General features: G+C 32.5%; 1 protein-coding gene and 1 non-coding gene across 4 annotated transcripts in view; one reads left to right on the plus strand and one right to left on the minus strand.

Annotated features, from left to right (window-relative positions):
* Positions 1 to 11,120, minus strand: part of LOC106872948 (tyrosine-protein kinase Src42A) — a 203,506-nt gene that overhangs the window by 78,732 nt on the left and 113,654 nt on the right. The window lies entirely within an intron of this gene.
* Trnan-guu (transfer RNA asparagine (anticodon GUU)) lies at positions 4,776 to 4,849 on the plus strand. Its single transcript has one exon. It is a non-coding gene; the product is annotated as a tRNA-Asn (tRNA).

Here is an 11,120-nt window from a genome sequence, read left to right on the forward strand (position 1 = left end):
AGAGAGAGAGAGAGAGAGAGAGAGAGAGAGAGAAAGAGAGAGAGAGAGAGAGAGAGAGTGAAAAGGAGTGTGGTTTAGTAGCTAGGGTATCTGACTCATGGTCATCATCATGGATTTGATTGCTGGTGGTGTGTTGTGTCCTTGAGCCAGACACTTCATTTCTCATTGCTTCAGTTTACTCAGTTGGCAAAAAAAGAGTTGTACCAGAAACTCAAAGGGCCAGTCTTGTCAAACTCTGTGTCATGCTGAATCTTCCTAAAATCTACATTAAGGTTACACATGTCTATGGATTGCTCAGCCACTTGCATGTTAATTTTATGAACAGACTGTTTGGCTGATTGTATCAACTGAAACAATCGTCATTGTAACGAACAGAAAGTTGACCTTGTGTGTGTGTGTGTGTGTGTGTGTGTGTGTGTGTGTTCAGATACTACTTAGACATATTTCTGCCATGCACAAACAGAAAAGTCCAGCAGCTTGGTGGTTCAAGTAAAGAGTGACATCAAGAAGAATATCAAGCTGTAAAATATAGCATCAAGAAATCTTGTCCAATCCATGTTAGCATAGAAGAGTGGATGAAAAAAAAAATGATGATCACACACACACACTCGTGTGTGTGTGTTTTTGCTTCAATCACTGGACTGCACCCATGCTGGGATGATGTTTCCAATCCCTGGAGAATTTTCCCCATACTGTTTGATTCTATGGAAAGTGTACGTTTGTTATTGTTTGTATCATTTGTAGAGAGCTCTTATTATTGGAATTGCTTCCAAGAAAAGTAGAATTGTTTCTACTTTCATTTCCTTCAATGCATTTTGTACTTCTATTTTTAGATACTTATATTCTCATATCATATCAGAATTACTTGATTTGTTTCCATGTTAGTTTGTTCTGGCATACCCAACAATATTGTGACATTTTCAGAGGTTCTTTTTTTCATGCATTTAAAATTAATTTAATATACTTGTGGATTATTTCAGTCTTATAAAATTGATTTTCTCCACACTATATACAAATTATTAACTAAATTAGCCAATACAGGATCAACAAGTTATACAGTAGCTCTGTCTAACTTATCTGGTTATATATCCATATAGACACTATTGTTATCATTATCTACATACTATAACAGTAGTATTGACTTATGTGTCTTTTTTTGTCATACTCCAAACTATGGTATGAAATCAAAGAAATCTATTTAGAGTTACAACATTTTTCTATTATTCATATTATTTGTAAGACTGATAAATAATTTAAATATTAAAGTATTTTATATATATATATATGTATAAATAATAAAGGTGGATTATTCGCAATTTACAACCACAAGGCAGAACTATACATGTCAGCATTGCTAGAAATAAGAGTCAAAACAACTCTTAGCCATGTCCGTTTGCTATGCTGGCATGGGTTGGATGGTTTGACAGGGGGTGGCTAGGCAGACTGCACCAGGCTTCACTTTCAGTTTTAGCAGGGTTTTTAAGGTTGGATGTCCTTTCTAACACCAACCACCTTGCAGAGTGGACTGAACACTTTTTATGTGACATTCACAATATCTATCTATCTATATATATATATATATATATATATATATATATATATCCATCCTTTTATTTTAGTCTTTTATCAAATATTGGTGAGCAGCTGTGTTTAAAGTTTAGTGTGGTGTGTGTGTGTGTGTGTGTGTGTGTGTGCATGCGCGCGTGCATGTATAAACACACACATGCAATGAGCTTCTCTACTGTTCCTGTTAACTAAATTTCATTCAAATTTCAGCTCAGGGTTGTAGCAGAAGATACTTGTCCATATGGTTATGTAGCAAACATTTTGAATATACAATCATGCCTACATCTATAGCTCAGTAGAATGTGGAAACGACACATATTTGAAAAAATTGAGGCTTGTTGATTTCCAAATGTAATTCAAGGAATTTTATAAATGTGTATAGTCAATTGGATGAAAGATGACATAGCTGTATTAGACAGAAAAATGAGAAAAACTAACTATACATGAAGTGCTAGATCTGAAGGCAAATGCTAGTAGTTTATACATGAAATGGGAAGTGGGAGAGAGAGAGAGGATTTATTAGCATTTTTGACTATGTGGATAGAGTGCTAAGGTCAATAAGACATTATCTTGCAAAAAAGGTGAAGAGCTACTTAAATATGTTACAATAGAATTAAAACCTACTAGTAGATATTTCATCCTACACTCTACAGATTTTGTAATCCAAGAATAAAGAAAGAGAGAGCTTGCTGATGGATAGTTGAGTTTCTAATTCTGATATCAACCATTTCTACACAAAATCTGCCTTCTACAGTATACTGATAAATACTTTACAGTTGATCTTGGTGTAATGCTTATTCACAAGAACTGCAGACTGTTTCTTCTTTAAAAGCAGCAACTAATTCAGTTAGGATCCATTGTTAAAATCTAAAGATTTGTTCCCAAATTTAAGGAGGTATTTTCACCTCTTTTAAGAGAGCAAATCTTACTTGCCCAGGACTTGACATATGTATACAACTGCAATTACATTCAGAGAGTAATGTAGTTTTTCAGCTTTCAGTTAGTTTGGAAGTATTGTCTCTCAAAACTTTAACAAACTTACTGACTGTATTATGCATGTTTTAATGATCATCAAAAGAATAGCTCATGAATGAATACATCTAATCTTGCCCATATTAAGCTTTTATACTGATAAAGTGTTTGTGAAAATATTTAGAAGTATTGCTTCATTTACTTCATTGTTTTATAATCATTCAATCCTACTGAGATGATGCTTAAAACTACATTGCTTCAATTAACAAGGTTTGGAAAAATACAATGGACAGAAATGCAACAATGCTAACATTGCAATGGAATCAATGTTAGAAATGTTCCTTGGCTAAGTCTTATTTTATCAACCCTGAAAGGATGAAATACCTCAGCAGAATTTGAACTCAGAACATGAAAGAGGAATGAAATGCTACTAAGTATTATGCTCGGTGTGCTAACAATTCTACCAGCTTGTTGCTTTCTTTCCAGAATAATATCAGTGTATCAATTTTATGAAAATAGTCTAAAATGGTTAAAATGGGATGTGATATGAAAGTCATGGGGCATTAAAAGGAGACTGTAAACAATTATTTTTTGAATCATCTTAATCTCTCATTAGAAGACTAATATCAGACACAGCAGTTAGTATGTATGTTATGAGCTACAATCTACTAAAATTACATCAAAATATGACAGAAATAGAAAGGGATTTCAAGCATGTATACTGAGAGAAATCAAACTAAGAAAATACAAAAGCCTTGAGGATGTAAAAGGAAACTATAGAGCATTTGATTGCAGGAGATTTATAAATAACAGTTGAAAGTAGAACATGAGTTTATGTTAAAACCCTAAGGAGATTAAGTAGATCATCTCAATAGATGAAATAATTAATCTCTAAGATGATCAGATTTTCCATGAAAGTTGAAGCCCCAAACACAAATCATAATTAGTGCAGAGTCTGGTCTATAATTTCAATGCAATTAATAGATGGTTGTAGTAAAGAAACCATATATTCACTCTGTGTAATTAATTTTCATACATATAAAGTAAAAGCTAAAGGTTGTTCATTTATATAACTTCAATAAATTTAAACCAAAAATCTACTCTACAGATTAACAGTACCATAGCTATACAAATCGACAAACTGACATGAAGCAAACCATTTATAATGAAAACAAAACGAACCAAAGGAAATAACTCAAGTAGGTGAATGGAAGGAATTTAGATAAGGAGTGATGTACTGAATGACATGTAAAAAAAAAAAGTAGAGAGAGAGAGAAAAAAAAGAAAAAATATCTCAGTTAATTGAAAATTGTTCAGTTAAGCATGTGAAATTAATTATTAATTTCTTGAAATTATCTCCCTTTTCTTTAAGAGTTGCTAACAAATAACACAAGGTTTTTGTTTTCTTTCTCCAACTAAAAGGGAGGTGTCAATTAATTGAGAATTTCATCCATGATCAATTAGATGCCTTGAAATGCGGTTTCCATAATTGTGTAAAATAACAAATGTAAAGTAACAGTTAAGAATATTGATTAAGCAATATTTAATAATGCATTAGCAGTTGGATAACTATTTTGCTTTGATATAGAGAATGAATGAAAATAAATGTGGATATTTCAGTTAAGACATGAAACCATTAGCAAAATAGAGTTAGATGTCTTTTTCAGAGTTAACAGGAAATAAGCTTATCAATGATACAATATCTCCATTATTTACACTGAAGACCTGTACATCCACATAATACACAGCTGGAAAGACTTGAACTAAAGTCTGATTCTTTGGGTCTCTATAAATACTCCCAGTTTATAGAGTAAAGTATGGTGCCTTGTTGAATTGAACTTCATATTATTATTCAATATTTATTTGCATAAATGTTTCACTGTAGTATCTGAAAATTATTTACTGCCTGTATCCTAAGTGACAGCTTACTGTCCTTCATGTAATTGATTGCCCTAAGGGACTGAAGCCATCCAATCTTATCAAACGGTGTCATAAATAAGAGAAATCCAATGATAGTACGTTGTGAATTTCACTGTTTACAAGATATTTCATTGATAATCTGCAGTTAAGCTGCAACTATTTAGTACCTATTTCTCAAGAGATCAAAAACCAAATCACCTGATTGCCTTAAGATACTGAGGTATATAATTCATTCCATGGTCAATTTTGTGAAGTGTAAACAAATGCAATCAGCATTGCACCTATTAAAAGAAATATTACAATGTTAAACAGCAGCTGTCTCTGTGGCACAATCGGTTAGCGTGTTCGGCTGTTAACCAAAAGGTTGGTGGTTCAAGCCCACCCAGGGACGAGCTTAACTTTTATAGGCATAGGAGTGGCTGTGTGGTAAGGAGCTTGCTTACCAACCACATGGTTCCGGGTTCAGTCCCACTGCGTGGCATCTTGGGCAAGTGTCTTCTACTATAGCCTCGGGTTGACCAAAGCCTTGTGAGTGGATTTGGTAAATGGAAACTGAAAGAAGCCCGTCGTATATATGTATATATATATATATGTGTGTGTGTGTATGTTTGTGTGTCTGTGTTTGTCCCCAACATCGCTTGACAACCAATGCTGGTGTGTTTACATCCCCGTAACTTAGCGGTTCAGCAAAACAGACCAATAGAATAAGTACTAGGCTTACAAAGAATAAGTCCTGGGATCGATTTGAATAAAATAAGGGGTAATGTGATGGGTGTACGTGCAGATGATTGAGGGTTCTCAACTGAAGCTTTGCTCTTGTCTGGTGGTGAGGTAGTAACTTGTGTGGTAGTTGTTGGAGAATCTCAGTGGAGGGAGTGGTATCAAGAAGCTAAAAGTTAATTTTATTGTTAATTTACAAGCTGAATTTTCACATGATCTATTCATTTCAGTATTTTGATTATGTGTGAGATGAGGGATGCTAGACTAATTATCCGGTTGTACCCAGCAATACACTTCAGCAAACTGCTGAAATGGTTTCCTCTTTCAAAAGCCATTGGAAGTTTTCCAGCATTTAAAAAAACTTTGGAAGATAATACTCAAATATTTTAAATATTTTTTTCCAAGACTTCAAGAAAACCACTAGAATATTATCTGGTTTTGGAGCTAAGCCGGTTCTAAGATAATTAATAGAGTCTACTATACATAAGTATTTTTCACTAGTTACATGGGTGTGTGAGTTATTACTTTCTGTCTGTTAAAGAAAATTTTACTTAGTTGATATCTTTCTTTTTTATAAGACTGCTACACATATCTGATGAATCAGTAGTGTATGATCCATCTTGACACAGGGGTTTTATAACAAGGCTCTCACAAGCAGAACATAAATATACTGTAGATATATGTATGTCTTTCAGTTGAAAAGCTAAAATAAATGGCTATTATTTTTTAATTATGTCAATATGCATAGAGTAAAGCTGTTATTCATTTGACAGAAAAAAAATAAAAACTGTCTAGATTCATAAGATTATTATAAATAATTTCATTCTCTAAGTCAATTTTTAAGGGAGCAAAAATGAAGAACAGATGCTATTTGTTGAAGATCTGAGGTCTTCACTTAAGCACTCTAAGATTCATTTTAGACTAATTTGATCATACAGCTTTAACAATATCTATCAAAATCATTATTGTTTATTCTACCATACTTACAGAATATCATCAAACACAGCAATACCATTTTAAGCAGTTCTCCATATCACATACACATGCGAGATGAATGCTCGTAACTTAAGGATTGCTCAATGACTTTAATACAGATTGCATAAAATAGATCCCTGACAATATGGCAGTTGCAATATGATAACTGTGTGTGTGCACACATGTGTGAATTGTTCTTTTTCTTCTTTTCAAATTCACACTTCAATTATCATTTATAGAGCCAAGTTTTAAAAAAACGGGAAAAAAAACCCATTTTTGTCATGAAATCCATTATGGTATATTTGCAATTAAATCAAAGACAACAATTTATTGCAAGCAGTAAACTTAAATACAGTCAAAAAAGATTACATACTTTAGCTAAACATTTGAAACATAACAAGAAAACAATAAAATGAAAAGAAACTTAAGTTCTCATTTTTGTCTTTTGAAACAAATTTAGACTTTCGAAAAAAAAAAAAAAAAAAAAAGATATGCAATCTTCTTTTACTTGTTTCAGTCATTTGACTGTGGCCATGCTGGAACACCGCCTTTAGTCGAACAAATTGACACCAGGACTTATTCTTTGTAAGCCTCGTACTTATTGTATCAGTCTCTTTTGCTAAACTGCTAAGTTATGGGGATGTAAACGCACCAACATCGGTTGTCATGAGATGGTGGGGGAACAAACACTTACATACATACATATATATATATACAGCAGGCTTCTTTCAGTTTCTGTCTACTAAATCCACTCACACAAGAAGAGTAATATCATTTCTGTTACCTCAGCCAGAAGGTTTACTAAAACTGTTCTTATTCAGTAAATCTAAAGCCAAACTTTAAAAAAAATTTTTTGTAATAATTAACAGAAGTATTAATCAATAATACAAAGTATTAATTTCTTCGACAACATATGATGTGCAATCCATAGGCACCATTGCAGGCTTCCCAGTCTTAAGAGGATAGTAACTCAAATAAAAAATGATACAAGGTGAAAGAGACTCTTTAGTCAATGCTCTGAAATAAAATACACCCAGTACAGCCTGGAGAATGGGTGCTGACGGAAAGGGTATCCACCCATATAAAATGTGCCAAAAATGGAATGCACAATGATCCCATAAGCAGCTTCAAGTTTATCTGTCTATGAGGGAAATCACTCCAAATAACTGACACATAGTAGAGACGACAACCTGTCTAGTGCTGGTGTCATGATAGAATGTACCTATGACATATACAACAGCAAAAGTGGATTGTTTTTCTCTGTTGTTTGGTAGAGAAGATAAAGTGAACCATGACCACAATGACAACCTGTCCATCAAGCCAACTTATAAAAATGGATGTTGATAATGATGATAACAATGATGATATAAAGACCTTGTATTTCAGAAACAGTTGGGTGTTTAATACTGAGAATTAATGCATACAAGGAAGTGAACTTGCATCATCCAAGAATTATAACTAGTTCAGGTTTCAATTAACAAAGGCTTTCTTATTTTGCAGATTTTATGAAGCTTTGAATAAGCATGCTGACACTTAAAGCTTATCAAACAGATGGCATCTCAAGAAATTTATACTGAACTTATATTTGTTATGAAGAGGGTTCAGCTGTGGAATATTTACTCTGATGGTAACGACCTATTAAGTTATTAAAATATTTGTTTCTAAAACAAGAATAAAAAAACTGAAATTTTTAAAAATAAGAAATGAAATCTTTTGAGAGATTCTTTCTTTCCAGAATATTAGTAATATAAACAAATGGAAACTGATCATCTACGAACTGAACCTGACAAAGGAGACTCGACAAGAACTTATCTCTTCAATACTATATTAGTTGATACCAAAGATGCTCACATCAAGAGTTTTAATGTGTTTGACCTTAAACTTAACTCGATCTAAACCACTAAGTTTTGAAAGATAGAAATAAATTTATTAGATTTTTTTATGTTTTGAATAAGATTTAATGTTTATTTAGGTTAAATTTGATTTATTAGTTTGGCTTCAATTCAAATGAAACATTTATGAAAATTTCCATGTAGTATAGGATTATAGTCTTTATAGGGAAATACTTTATTCCAAAAGAGATTATCCCTCTACTTATCAATAATCTTTGAATACAATTAAAGCAATAAAATTAAATGCTTGCTAACTCTCTCTCTTAAAACAGTCTTATATAGCAAATCAATTATGTATGTAATATGCAATAATTGTCTCTTAGTATACAGTAAATCTGCAAATAACAATTAGCAGGTAAATTTTCATATTTAATGTCCATTCAGGATTTGAGTAAACTGTTGGTCACTGTATAATTTGCATAAATATGTACATGTATATGTATGTATGTGGAGGCACGTGACTTAGTGGTTAGGGTGTCAGCATCATGATCCTAAGATTGTGGTTTCGATTCCTGGACCGGGCGACGCGTTGTGTTCTTGAACAAAACACTTCATTTCATGTTGCTCCAGTCCACTCAACTGGCAAAAATGAGTAACGCTGCGATGGACTGGCGCCCCGTCCAGCTGGGGAATACATACGCCATTGAAACTGGCTTTAAAAAAAAAGGGTGCATTTATTTATTTATATGTATGTATAGATGCATGCATAAAGCTACGTGTATGTTGACTCACTGGCAATATTTTTAAATCTTCAGGCAGAAATACAAGCTAAATACACTTTTTTTTTAATGTTAATTTGCTCTTTAACCCTTTAGAATTTGAACTGGTTCTATCCAGTCCAAATATTCCACCTGTTTTATGTTCAAACCTGTCAAATCCAGCCTCTCACACCTATGCTACAATATCATTCTAAAAGTAAACAATCATATATCATTGAAATCTTGACACTAAAAGATAATACATGATTGATTCAAAACAATGTGAATAAATAAGCAGAACATTTCACAGAGTATTCAGAATGCTAAAGGGTTAAGCCTGGTTCCACAAAGTGAAATAAAACAAAATCAAAGGATGCAGTTACTCACATTACACTAAAAAATGATGGAAAAGTATGGTCACCCCATGCTTCCATGGGTCAGACAATAGTATGAAGGGGTTGAGTTTTCTATGGCTGGATCTCATTTCCAAGTGAGGTAATAATCCTCAAATCACTCACTCAACAAACAGTCTGGACATGGTTTCACAGAGAAATGGAAACACTCTCTCCTATGAAGTGGGGCTTTTGTTTATGACCAGCAAACATATGAAGATGAGTAGAAATATGAACTCATTCACACACACACACACAGGGTTTATTTTCTGTCTGCCAACTAGTTTTACTCACAAGATATTGATCAACCTATGGCTATAGTATAGGTTACCTGTCTATAACATCCATGCAGTGGAACTGAACCCCAAACCACAAGGTTTTAAAGTGAACCTCTTCACTCCACCACCATGTCTGCGCTCACTCACACACAAATGCACTAGTGTGTGTTAGTCATATATATTTGGTATTTCTAAAGAATGACGCAAAAATGTGATGCATAATTCAGGATTTCATAATGTATATAAAAAAACAAACATTTTTTTAAATAGATAATATAGATGGTATTTCCTGAACATCATGTATATGAATGGAAGAAATAACATTTGATTAATTAAAGATTCTATATCAAAGCCCATTAAAAAGTCATGATGAGTAATTTTCTGAATGTAAAAAGAAACCCAGTAGAACATACTTTGCATCATCAAATGATATAAAACAATGTAAATTTGTCATATTGGTGTTATTATAGCTCATAGTTTAAAGCATTTGCTTCAATTGGATAATTTATGGACAGTGATTGATATTATACAAAATAAAGCTTTCCAAGACTACATAACAAGTATTACTATGCCACTTCTTTAAGCTTTTTTTTTTTCTTTTTGACAATTTTCCATGTCACAGGCAAAATATATTCTGTCAAATGCAAAATGAAAAGCATGTATGGTGAAACAAGATTTCCCACTCTTCTAGGAACTGATGTAACAGCAGATACAATAAGAATTAGAACACACACATCTATGAGTGTGTGTGAGCATGTGAAATGTCACAGAATAACTTTAATCGAAATCAAAAATATTTGGAATTTCCTTTGAGATGGTCAGTTTTTCAATTTTATGCATGTCGTTTCACTTCAAGTTTGGTACAGATATAATTATTTTCTAAATTGCCTTTTTATTTTCTAGCTATAGCACACCCAACAAATTAGATTAATATAATTGATAAATACTGAATTTTGAGATAATGAAGCTTAAATCATTGTTTCATTATCAGTCTACTTTAATTCTCTTTGAAGTCCATTGTCGTCATGGTGAATATATAACAATTATGCTTTTTTTTACTGTGAATGGTTTTGTTAAGCAGTGCCAATTGTTACAATTATGTAAATAATAATACAAGTATTTTATAAGATTCAAGTTTATAGCGATCACTGCGCAATGACTAAAGAAAATAGTCTAGTAATGGAGCATATGAAAAAAAGTAGGTTCTCCGGTACACATGGGACTCGAACCCACATGTCTCTGTTTACGCAACCAAGTGTGCTACCAATTACATCAGCAAACCTGCCTACTTTTTTTCTGTCAGATTTAAGAACTATGATTAGTTCATAGTTGTTTTTGTAAACAAACTTTCATGTACTTTTTTTATTGCGAATGGTTTTGTTAAGCAGTGTCGATTTTTACAATTCTGTAAATAATAAATAATAGTATTTTATAAGCTTAAAGCTTATAAGTGTGTGTGTATGTGTGTGTGAACCTTCAGAACCTTAATTTCTAAATATATAATTATAAAAATATAATTATAATCAAGGGCACTGGAATGCCAGTGCCTATGCACTAGAAGTAGAGAGGCTTGTAGACATTTGACATCTACTTCTAGTGTATAGGTATTGATATTCCAGTGCCTTTAATTATAATAATATTTTTATAATTATATACCTATATACATATATACATATATATATATACCTATATACATATATATATATA

This window comes from Octopus bimaculoides, chromosome 19, assembly GCF_001194135.2.
Source record: "Octopus bimaculoides isolate UCB-OBI-ISO-001 chromosome 19, ASM119413v2, whole genome shotgun sequence".
In the NCBI taxonomy this organism is placed as follows: domain Eukaryota; kingdom Metazoa; phylum Mollusca; class Cephalopoda; order Octopoda; family Octopodidae; genus Octopus; species Octopus bimaculoides.